This window comes from Rhipicephalus sanguineus, chromosome 11 (assembly GCF_013339695.2).
Source record: "Rhipicephalus sanguineus isolate Rsan-2018 chromosome 11, BIME_Rsan_1.4, whole genome shotgun sequence".
NCBI lineage: Eukaryota > Metazoa > Arthropoda > Arachnida > Ixodida > Ixodidae > Rhipicephalus > Rhipicephalus sanguineus.
The window spans coordinates 65,870,734-65,883,199 of NC_051186.1; the positions used below are offsets into that span (position 1 = coordinate 65,870,734).

The 12,466-nt window shown below is 43.5% G+C and overlaps 1 long non-coding RNA gene across 1 annotated transcript; it reads right to left on the reverse strand.

The window, feature by feature from the left end:
- Positions 1–1,702: 1,702 nt before the first annotated feature.
- Positions 1,703–12,010, reverse strand: LOC119373550 (uncharacterized). The gene is made up of 3 exons (XR_005179894.2): positions 11,887–12,010; positions 8,780–8,953; positions 1,703–1,712 (listed from the first exon to the last, which is right to left on the reverse strand). It is a non-coding gene; the product is annotated as an uncharacterized LOC119373550 (long non-coding RNA).
- Positions 12,011–12,466: the final 456 nt, after the last annotated feature.

Consider the following 12,466-nt stretch of genomic DNA (forward strand, 5'->3'; position numbering starts at 1 on the left):
CACGCGTGCACATCGCGCCATCTATGTGGTAACTAAGAAAGCATGCTGATGTAAGTGGCGTATATAAATAGCTCGCCGTTAGCAAACTGACAGACGGTGCTGTTGGTGGCCTAACCGTCTAACGCCGCGCGCTGGAAAGCGGGAGGTGCAACGTTCGATTCCGCGCGGCGGAAAGTTTTTCTGAATTATTTTTCTTTGTGGCTTTGATATATATATATATATATATATATATATATATATATATATATAGACATACATATACGGTGCATGACGGCGGCGACGGCAAAAATCAGCCGAGACTCTCCATATAATTGCTATCGCAATAAAAATCGACACGTGACTGCAATATTATTTCCTTACAGTTTCACAAGTGTTCCACAGAAAGCAGAGCCTGCCATTAACAGATTTATTTATGCTTTATATGAAAGCAGCAACACCAGCGCATCCATGAGCGGAAGGGACGAGGCAAAGATGGGCAAAAAAAAAAATGTAATTTACCTCAAGTCGGATGCGCAGCCAGGAAATCTGGGCGTAGCATCTTTAGCAATCCTACATTCGTTCATTCGTTTTGTGGCAATAAAAAAAAATTAAAGAAGAACACTTTGAAACGGTAGGTAGTATAGGCCGAAATGAAGGAACTGAAATTCGTTGCTACCGCCTGCTGTGGTTAGTTCCACGTTCCCCTACGGAAACCTATTCAAGCCTTATTCAAGATGGATTGCGTCCTACTTGCAGCCATTGTTCCGAAAGTCTGAACGAAGCGGGGCTGAGAAACAGACGTGACAGCTGTCTACTCATTAATGCGTTAATTCCAGTTCTGACACGTTGTCCGCCATATTGATTCAACAGTGCTGAAGAGAAAATACTTTCATCTGTAAAGTTCGCCAGCTTAAACAAAATGTGTGCAGTTGCACTCTACGTGAAAGCTGTAGGAAGTGCGGCCCAGTGATTCGCCTGCCCTTCGGCGGCGCTGGCGTTCCAAACCTGCAGCCTGCTCGGAGTTCGTGGTGGGAAAGGAAGCCTTCATTTGTTATGCAGTGGCGCCCTCTAAACTTCTCATTTCCCTCCTCCTCACCGTCCTTTCCCTTTATCATCCCCTTGCTATACCATACTACCCACGGCTATGTCGTGCTTTACCCTCGCCCTCCTCTTTTCCCTCCTCCTCACTCTCACATCGCTTTTCCTCGCCCGCAGTTCCCTTTCCCGCCTTCTTGCGATACTATTCTATACATGGCTATGCTATACATGGTTATGCTATACATGGCTACGCTATGCTTTACCCTTTCCCCTCCTCCTTTACCTCCTCCTCACATCACTCCTCCTCGCCCTCACTTCTCTTTCCCGCCCCCTTGCTATATTATACTCTACATGGCTATGCTACAAATCTGTATACTACACATGGCTTTGCATGCATGACTCCGAGCGATGACATGAGATGACAGCAGGTGACGGACGACATGAAACGACAGCGTGGGCCTCTAAAGTTCTTTGCACTTAAACGTGTTAATATCTTAACTTACGTGCGCATTTTTGGAGGCAGTCCTTGCGTGTAGTGAAGCTGTTGATGTTTCCATGAGCACTTGACCACGGGAACTTCACACACTTCTTTGTTTCTCGATCGTAGCCATACCGATACTGAGCCATAGGACTGTACGTAAATTCTTCGATGCTAACTGCTCTTATAGGAAGAATACACGGGTTCGTAACAAATTCTGGAAAGGAAAGCGTTGTTCCGGTACTAAGCGGACAATAATGCACGAAAAACGAAGAAACATAGAAAGACTTTGCGTTGTTATATGCGTTACGTTAAGTGTTACTGTATGAGATAAATTGGAATGCTAAAAATAGTTAAGGAAAGCGAGATAAAGTAACGACGGGGTAGAGGCTGGATTCAGTCACAGTAAAATGTAGCGGCGTGCGAATATTCGGAAATTTCGAATAACGAATCGATTGGTGCGTATTCTAAACATTAAATATTTTTCAAATACTGGTACTTTTTAAAATAACCAGCACCACCTGGAACACCACAAAGGAGCAAGACTTTGAAACACCGGGGACTCAACGTTCTTGCTTTAGTTGCTTGATTACCAAATGCATGTCATCCAAACTTGTGCCGGACTGTCGATGATATTTGCTAAATGGAGGCGTTTTTCCTTAATGAAACTCCAGTATCGCCGAAGCGAAAGTGTCCTCAGTTGACTGTCAGCATCACGAGGCTCATGATGACGTTGATTAGTGAAACATTGTTAAACTTTTAGGTATGACATTTATTTAAGAGCTGGCGACAAAATGCCGTCCTGAATACTGAAGCAACTGATTTGTTTCAACCTACTGTTACCAAATATCTTGTAGGTTCTAGTCGGTGCTGTATACAAGCCTGCTTCCATTTACACAATTGTGGTATATATTGTCGGTCAGTGCTAATCGTAATGTTCCTATACGAAAGTTTGTGAATACTTGTTTCAAACAAAACATTGCGGAATTTAAGGGCTGTTTTGAAAATTGATGCCTTACTCTTAGAACACTATTCGAACACTATTCGTGTAGTATTCTTTTCGGTGTTATCATTATTTGACTTTTATTCGATTTGGTTTTAAAATTGACTGCGCGCACACCCCAAGCAAAAGGTATTACTCGGAAATAGAGCATCAGGTGGGCCAACTACTTGCCAATTCTGCCAAGCCAACTTCACCTGCGTTATCATCATCATCATTGTCATCATAATCACAATCACCACAACTGCCGACAAATTTGAGAAAGTAGCAAGCTTGATTTCTTGTTGAAATAAAACATTGTTCGCACATAGACTTTTAACGCGATGAGCTCGTTTCGTCGGTGTCGGCGCCGGTGGTTGTGAGCGAAAAATCGGTGTTGTCCGCGACTGAAAAATTGAGAAATATGCAAATAAAATAAACAATAAAGATATTTGGTTCGAGTGAGAATCGAACCCAGGCCGGCTGCGGGGCGAGTAGGTGTTCTACCATAGAGCTGCGCTACTGCGTGAAACTGCTTCGAAAAAAAAAAAAGCTAAATGAATGTCATGTAGTGAAAGGAGTCTCCTTAACGCATGTAATATTGCGTGGCAGAAGCGTAGAATCGCGCTATGCATCAAAACATGTGAACTGCGGAATGAGTGGGTATTTTAAAGGCCACCCATTACAAAGCGCTCAGACATATTTTGTTATCATCACCAGCAAAAGCATCAACAAAGCGAGCAGCTGCGTAGGTTCGCGTGTTGTCTTACGGACGCGTGGTGGGCACTTCGCCGATTCTCAAGAGGAATAATTATGGCGTAGTGGGTACTTCGCACCTGTACTTGCTGTAGGCATTCTAGGATATTTTTAAAAGGCCAATGTTACTCTCACGGACTTTCCTTTCCTTCTGGCATGGTTGAGGTGTACACCGAGAAGCGAAGCGAGGCTACCGATTGAGAAGGCGATGCGAACGGGGCCCCGATTAGGCTATCACATTTCACTCTTGAAAGCGTCCTCCACGTTTTTATAAGTCTAGCTGACGACTATCTACCTTTTCATCTCAAACCTTGATGGGCATATTGCGCTTGAGGCCTGCTGTTCATTTTACACAATGCCATTTTCAAGATTGGAATGTTCAGCAAAGACTGACAGCTTTGTGTTTACAATGCAGCATATTTTTTTTTTTTGTAGCATAGAGGAGTAAAGGCACCTTTGGTTCGACATATGTTTACAAATTTTCTGTTAAAATGCGCATCGTTGAACGTTCGCTTCTGTTGCTCAGCATGCAGTTCCTTTATCAAGTTTCTTAGTGGTTTCAATTACTGTAGCAAGACGAACTGTTGTTTTAGAGCATCGAAAATATTTTCCCTACACTTTGACGAAGCAGTCTGGCTACAAAATATTTGAAGGTGCACGCAGGTACTGCTTACGCATATTTCAATTTACACTGAAAATAAAGCTATATTCCCCGTCTCCCACACTCTATAATATTGTGGATTATTGGGCGCGTATTGTTGGCTTGATTTAGCCGCTTCAAATTGTATTACTAAAGGAATTACTTTCGACAAGAAAAACTAGCGTGAGTAAATATAACGTACTGAACAAGAACAACTACTACAAAAAGAAAGGCTAGGGAAGACGGAACATCAAATGCAAATAGCTGCAAAAAAGAAAACTACGCATTTTCGTATTTTGCCGAAATGGCATAAAAGAGAACAAAAAAATATTTTGAGCTACTACATACGTGCAAGAGTGGCTATCGTCCCTGAGATTGGTTATTTTGAGCAGGAAACAATACCTAGGGTTTTTTTTTATTGCGATTGAAATTATATGGACACTCTCAGCTGATTTTTGCCGTCACCGTCACCGTCGCCGTCATGCCCCTGATATGCATATGTATGTACACATATAAAAAAGGCACAAAGAAAAAAATCACAGCATATCCACGGGGTAAATGATGATGAGTGGGGCGGAGCTCCGGAGGGAATCGGTAAACCGTGAAACTGTTCCGTGAAATTTGCCCAGTACATCATATAAAGAGTGTGAAACACCGCGTATATATTAAACATCAAACTTTTATTGTACTGTTGGTTTACGTGGTCCCTTCATTATCACCGCTTTGTGATCGGTGAAATGCTGGTGAAATGATGGTGAAATGCAGGGAAAGTGTCGGCTCCCGAGCGTAAGAGAAAGCGCGTCAAGAGCGACCGCGTTCCCCGCTCGCCCTGTGAGAATTAACGGCAAGGCTAGAGGGAAGACACGACGCGCGTAACGTTCCTCTTCGCGTTCCACGACGCGAGGTCGGTAGCGTGCCCAACGAAAGCCAACGCATCGCCTCATGGTCCCATTTAGCAAACATCTTGCTCAAGGTGTGCTTTGCGTTTTTCGTAGACATAATTTCTTTATCATGTACATTAAGACGAAAAGTTGAAAACTTACTAGTGTATATCGCCCGCAAAGTATGTCTTTTAGTGTGATTAAGTCAAGGAACACTACGATGTCTTGTAAATTCTGATATCTAGTGAATTGCTCATCTAGTGAGGAATTCATTAAACTAAAGCTGGCTGCATACTACTACTACTACTACTACTACTACGACAGAGGAGGGAACGACCCACACCCTAAGGAGCTTCGCCTTTAAGATAACACACCATGCATGCGCCGGCGAAATAACAGCGAGCTACTTATATACACTATTTATCGCTGGCACGTGGTAAGCAAATCTCGGAGGAGCTTGAGCGTGTTTTCTATCACGCAACGCTCCTAATATTCTTTCACTTTGAAAACTGCCCTTAAGACGCGCACGACAGTGGCCCTTTTCTGTACCCACTCGTGATGTGGAAGGAAAAAAAAATCAAAACAAAGAACACCGGGCACGCCTTAGATCAGACGCCCCCGTGTGGTAGGAGACGCAGGGGGTCACTCCACGCGCCATAGTTTAAAAGAAAAAGAAATATCTAAGCCATCGTTTCCTGGGACGAAAGGGTCGCATCCCACGTGGAGCCACCCTGAGGCGTAAGACAGGTGACTTTTAGTCAAATAAAAGTTGGTACCACCACCACCACCAGCACCACCTAAGAGCATCTGATTCTCCATTAGAGAGTTTGAGAATTGGGGACCCAAGACACTGGGTCACCAAGCTGCGTTGGCTAGGCTGCTGTTGCGTTCGGAGGATCAGCAGGGCTTGAGAACTGGGTAAAACGCAAGCTGCGTTGGCGCAAACGCACGGGGCGCCACACTTGGTGAAATTAAAACCATGCTAGACGCGGGCCATGCAGCGTCGTGTCCCGCGCGGCGTCTGCATTATAGTACACTATAGTCTGCATAGTCTCGCGGTATCCCAAGACGTCTTGGGAACCCACGCTAGTTTTTGATTTTTGGGTCTTGGGTCAACGCGAGCACAAGAGCCCTACAGTGGCTTGAGTTCTGCGCATGCGCCCTGGCGGGTCGCAAGCTCCTTGGTCCCCAAGCTTTTTAGGACCGCAATTCTCAAACTCAATATTGTCAACACTTTCAGCGCGTTGCTCAAGCAAAAAAAAAAAAAAATCACAGCATATCCACGGGGTGAATGATGATGAGTGGGGCGAAGCTACGGAGGGAATCATCTGTAAACCGTGAAACTCTTCCGTGAAATGCGCCCAGTACATAATATAAAGAGTGTGAAACATCGTGTATATATTAAACATCAAACTTTTATTGTGCTGTTGGTTTACGTGGTCCCTTCATTATCACTTGTGATCGGTGAAATGCAAGGAAGAAGTCCGCTCCCGAGCGAAAGAGCGCCAAGAGCGACCGCATTCCCCGCTCGCCCTGTGCGAATTAAAGGCAAGGCTAGAGGGAAGACAGGACGCGCGTTCCACGACGCGAGGTCGGTAGCATGCCCAACGAAAGCCAACGGAACGCGATCGTGCAAGTGCTCCGGCTTCGCATCGCCTCATGGTTCCATTTAGCGTCCCAAAACCAAATATATTGCTCAAGGTGTGCCTTGCGTTTTTCGTAGAAATAATTTCTTTATCATGTACATTAAGACGAAAAGTTGAAAGCTCACTAGAGTGTATCGCCCGCAAAGTATGTCTTTTAGTGTGATTTAACTCTCGTACGGCAGGGTCCTCGCGCCGTTGCCGGTCCACCTCGCCCGTTGACGATCGGGCGAGGTGGCTACATACAACTACTACTACTACACTTTAAGAAAAACATCTGGCGTTCTTTCGTTCTGCTTTTACAAAACATCTGGCGTCTTTCGTTGGTTTATTTCATCAATCAACGGCGTTTTGAACAAAATTTTTATTGTTTAACCACGCACAGGAGAAATCTCACCAGGCACTACCTTGGAGGTAAACAATGGCTGCTAATGGGAATGAGAGACAGAAGAAGTCGGCTTTTAGCTAACACTTACACTTCTACTTCTACTAACGTTTCCTACTGGAACATGCCAATGGCTGCTAATGGGGAATGAGAGACAGAAGAATTCGGCTTTTACTTAACGCGCACGCTGCAAATTTTTTATTGTTCAACAACGCACAGGAGAAATCTCCCACCGGCACCACCTTGGAGGTCAAAGCGTAAGACTTGTTACGGACTACTACGATGACGACGATTACGAGGGACGAACGGGTGCCGCCTTAAGGAGCTTCGCCCCTAAAAGACGTAACTGCGACAGTTGTTAGTTCACGCTTGCCCTGTGCATACCTGTGCGTTCTTTTCGGGCGTCCTTCTTTGTGCTTCAGCGGGGCGCTGCAAGTATCGAGTTGCTTCTCGTTCTTCGTGTGACATTTCAATTTCTTGCTATTGCACTCATTGCTTCGGCCTTGCGGCGAAACTGTGACTTTTTTTCCTTCATACCATGGTTGCCTTGAAAAATGGTTGGTACACAGCTACGGTTACTATGGGCTATGGATTGTAACTGCTTCATTCGGCTCAGACGACAAGCCTTCATGAGTCACTCGTCATTGTTAGACTTAATATATCATGGAAGCGATGGCTTTACTGAACTAAGATGTGTGCTATAGTAGAACCAAAACGACCTTGCCTACTGTACGTAAAGGTACGTTCAGTTTAGCAAACGAGTTTTCAAGTGATGTTTCATGGAGGTGTTAAATCGTGTAGGCATCGCTTTTCCATGTATTGCTAGTAGAATATAAAAGAAGAGACTTACGTTGACACCAATGGCTACAGTGTAAAACAAAACGCGTGATTGAGGAGGCGGCAAAACCAGCAATATCTGGTCCTTGTTCTTCTAAATGGCGGGTGCGCATCATATGTATGCTAATGAACAGAACAGTCTTGTATGTGCCATTGTTACAAAACTTTGCGGAAGTGTTTCCAAATTGTGGCAGTTTGGGCGTGTTGGTATGACATGACCAATAAGTTCTAAGCGCACATACAGACGAGCACAAAGTATGCGTAGGCCACACAGGCGCTAACTTTCAACACTTTATTGAAGCCAAGGGAACAGAATATATAAGGGCACACGTGACCTTACATGACGCCGGCGCAGCAGGCATGAAATACGACACAATCAGTGACATCGCAGGTAACGCATTTCTTTGAAAGATAGTCCAATCGACGGCTTGGCCACACATTTATCTCCTAGACTATCTATCTTTTCCTCCTCAATTATCTCCCGCACGAGTTGAGGCGGAAAAGATAGATAGTCTAGGAGATAAATGTGTAGCCAAGCCGTCGATTGCACTATCTTTCACAGAAATGCGTTGCCTGCGATGTCATTAATGGTGTCGTATTTTATGCCTGCTGCGCCGGCGTCATGTAAGGTCACGTGTGCCCTTATACATTCTGTTCCCCTGCCTTCAATAAAGTGTTGAAAGTTAGCGCCTGTGTGGCCTACGTGTTCTTTGTCTTCGTCTGTATGTGCGCTTAGAACTTATTGGGCAAACAAACAAACTTATTGGTGTTTCCAAAGGTGATGCTTCTGAAACATTTCTGGTGATACCTGGTAACTTAATGTTAAAAACAAAAGCTTGTGCTTTTACATCGTCGCCATGCTGCTTGCAACGTCATGATTGTGCAAGAAACTCTAGACAGATGTTATTATATGGCAAATAAAAAGGCGAGGCAAATTTTAGTTATTGAAATAGTTGGCGGCTGTGCAATATATATGTGCAACTGTATATTGTTATTTAACGCACAATAGAACCTGCTTTTTTTTAAAGAAAATGTTACTATATGTCTAAAACGCGTTCACATATAGTGAAGTATCCTAAAGAAGAACAACGAAAGCCACAATTGTACTGCTCTTCTGCCAATCAGAGAAGCTTGCACTATATGCAGCCATGCCATTTACTTACTTCCACATTCCTCGTAACACTCGTTCATATTATCGAACGAATGTTTCTCCCGGCCGCAACCTGTCGGGTACCATTCGCAACTTTGGTTGTCTGGGTTGAAGCGGACTTTCAGTTGTTGTTGTAAGCATCTTTTTAGGCGTAAGCGTTTCGTAGCGCACCTGCCATAAATGGGGTCTACAATGAAAAGTTTGTGAGACAAAAGACAGGTTAGGCTGGTTTCCTCTCCTCATTCGCACCAAAAACAATCTTAGCATTGGTTAAAATAGGTGCCCGAAATTTAAGAGAACATAACTTAATGAAAGTGGCATAAAAATTGGGAGAAGACCTTTTCAACGAGACCGAATTTTGCTTTAAAGCAAAGAAGCTTTTAACATCATAAAATTAATAAACGTGGTAAGCGAAGTAGGCACACAAGCAATATGCAGTAGACTGATGACAAAACGTGAAATACGCAATTTAGTAAACCTCCGAACAAAATAGCGCGCGCCGCATTTCGTGCGCGAGACTACACGTACGAGTGGCCTAGTATGTAAATTCACGATGGTCAGAAGAAAGAGAAGCCCTCGCGCTCTCTAAGAAAAATGAAGAATCATCAAAGCAACTCTTGGTATTCATGATGATGTCCACGCAATATTGGCACATAGAAGCATCTCTGTCGCGTAACCTTCGTTGTCGAATTAGTGTCATAGCTACGTAATGCGAAGCATTTCTTACCGAACCAAAGTCACTTTCATGATCTATCTATCTATCTATCTATCTATCTATCTATCTATCTATCTATCTATCTATCTATCTATCTATCTATCTATCTATCTATCTATCTATCTATCTATCTATCTATCTATCTATCTATCTATCTATCTATCTATCTGTCTGTCTGTCTGTCTGTCTGTCTGCCTATCTATCTATCTATCTATCTATCTATCTATCTATCTATCTATCTATCTATCTATCTATCTATCTATCTATCTATCTATCTATCTATCTATCTATCTATCTATCTATCTATCTATCTGTCTGTCTGTCTGTCTGTCTTCTGTCTGTCTATCTATCTATCTATCTATCTATCTATCTATCTATCTATCTATCTATCTATCTATCTATTCTATCTATCTATCTATCTATCTATCTGTCTGTCTGTCTGTCTGTCTGTCTGTCTGTCTGTCTGTCTGTCTGTCTGTCTGTCTGTCTGTCTATCTATCTATCTATCTATCTATCTATCTATCTATCTATCTATCTATCTATCTATCTATCTATCTATCTATCTGTCTGTCCTGTCTGTCTGTCTGTCTGTCTGTCTGTCTGTCTATCTATCTATCTATCTATCTATCTATCTATCTATCTATCTATCTATCTATCTATCTATCTATCTATCTATCTATCTATCTATCTATCTATCTGTCTGTCTGTCTGTCTGTTGTGTCTGTCTGTCCTGTCTGTCTGTCTGTCTGTCTGTCTGTCCTGTCTGTCTGTCTGTCTGTCTGTCTGTCTATCTATTCTATCTATCTATCTATCTATCTACTATCTTATCTATCTATCTATCTATCTATCTATCTATCTATCTGTCTGTCTGTCTGTCTGTCTGTCTGTCTGTCTGTCTGTCTGTCTGTCTGTCTATCTATCTATCTATCTATCTATCTATCTATCTATCTATCTATCTATCTATCTATCTATCTATCTATCTATCTATCTATCTATCTATCTATCTATCTATCTATCTATCTATCTATCTGCTGTCTGTCTGTCTGTCTGTCTGTCTGTCTGTCTGTCTGTCTGTCTGTCTGTCTGTCTGTCTGTCTGTCTGTCTGTCTACGTCTAGGCGCTCTCGTGGTCGTCTCCTTAACTTGGTGTATGCCATAATTTGCATCGGAGGACGTGAATGTGTGATGAACAATAGCTCGTACACTCAAAAAGGCTGGGGTATAGACGACGCCCACAAGCCGTCCGCTGCCATCGGCAGCTTTACTCCTCGACCCTAAGAACGCGCACCTGCAGAAGGTGGACTACGTGGATCCGGCAGTAACTGCGTACTTTGATCAGCCAAGTACGGTCGCGCGCACCTTGTCTTGTCAGGTAAAAGTAGACGGCTCATACCTTTGTACGTCCTGTGTTTGCGTTTGAGTCATATGCAGCAAGAAGGTCGCTTCGCTCGCTGCAGCGGCCGCGTGTTCTTACGCCAGCATTTTGCTGAATTACGCCAAGTTGCATGTTAGAGGCGCGATCTGCTAGCCAAACATCGTGTACGATTCCAGTTTGTTGCTATGGCATTCATTGCTTCGCTCTTGCGGTGAAGCAGTGAACTCCTTTTCTAAAGAGAAAGCCACGGCAGCGCAGCCGAGAAAAGATACTCGGCCAATAAGCTCAGAAGTCACGTGGTAGACCAATGCTGCGAGTGTAAAAAATTGTAGTGGCTTAGATCGGCTATGCCAGGATATATCATGTAGCGTAAGCTAAGGTTCAGCTCATTGTTCTTAGATCTCCTGGTTGTCTAGGATTAGCTTGATTATCATGCTTACTGCTTCTTAAATGACACAAACATGGTGTACGCATTATGTGACACATGTATATTTATTTTTTGCTCAACGCCATTTCTCTATTGCCACAAAGACACTGTAGTCAATCTAGTAACACGCTGCCGTCTCTATGGCAGCGTCTCGTGCCCGGTCCCAACGGCAGCATCTCGTACCAAGGTACCAACGCCGGCGCCAGTATGTCTGCCACGGCTATGACGTCACTCCTCTGGAATGCGCAGATCGGCTAGGCGCGCGCGGCGACGCTCCGGTGCGCCAGCTGTGCGCCGTGTGACGTCACTTCTCCTCGCGCATGCGCAGCACGGCTCTCGTAGAGCAACGCGAAACTGCTCGAGCTCGGTCAGTGTAGCTAACGCTACAAAACGACTGAAGTTACTTCGCAAGAGTTTTACAGCATAAACTACTGTGTTACGCAATCCTCTCCTAGTTTATTTCTTCCTTCATGCTCGGGGCAAAGTGGTCAGTCAACGTTCAGTTGTTGTTACTACTTAATATCTTGCGCGACAACTGAGCGCATGTTCAAGTAACGGTCCTGTTCAAAAACAAGATTTCTGAACAATATTAAAAGAAACTTACCACGGCAGTGCCGGTTGCAATCGCTGATGTTAGGAAAGTATCTTGTTCCAGGTTTACAGCCTTCGGAAGTAAGCGCCGTGCATCTTTTAGACGAATTATTATAAAACCACATTTGACTAAAAGCTCCGCATTCTCCTGTATGGCGTGCTTCATAGCATCTGACCGTTTCCTTATCATGTTTTGAAGTGCAGATACCTGTAGCGGAACGTGAAAGGCACATGTTTTGCGTAGTTATCAAATATTAATTTTCCCCTCTGTAGCCGCGACGGAACTAGAAACTGCATTGCCCTGAATTTATTATTATTATTATTATTATTATTATTATTATTATTATTATTATTATTATTATTATTATTATTATTATTATTATTATTATTATTATTATTATTATTATGCCTCTTCAAGCCATTTCGTGGGGAGCTGCGCGATGACATGCTTCATCGCTCTGAGATAGTGACTGGAATCCAAAGTGCCGTGTGACGTAGACATATTCTACCAAAATGCTCGGGGTCTGCGTACCAAGACACTCGAGTTTTTCTCTAATGTTCTTTCGTCTGCTTTTCCTATTATTGCTATCTCT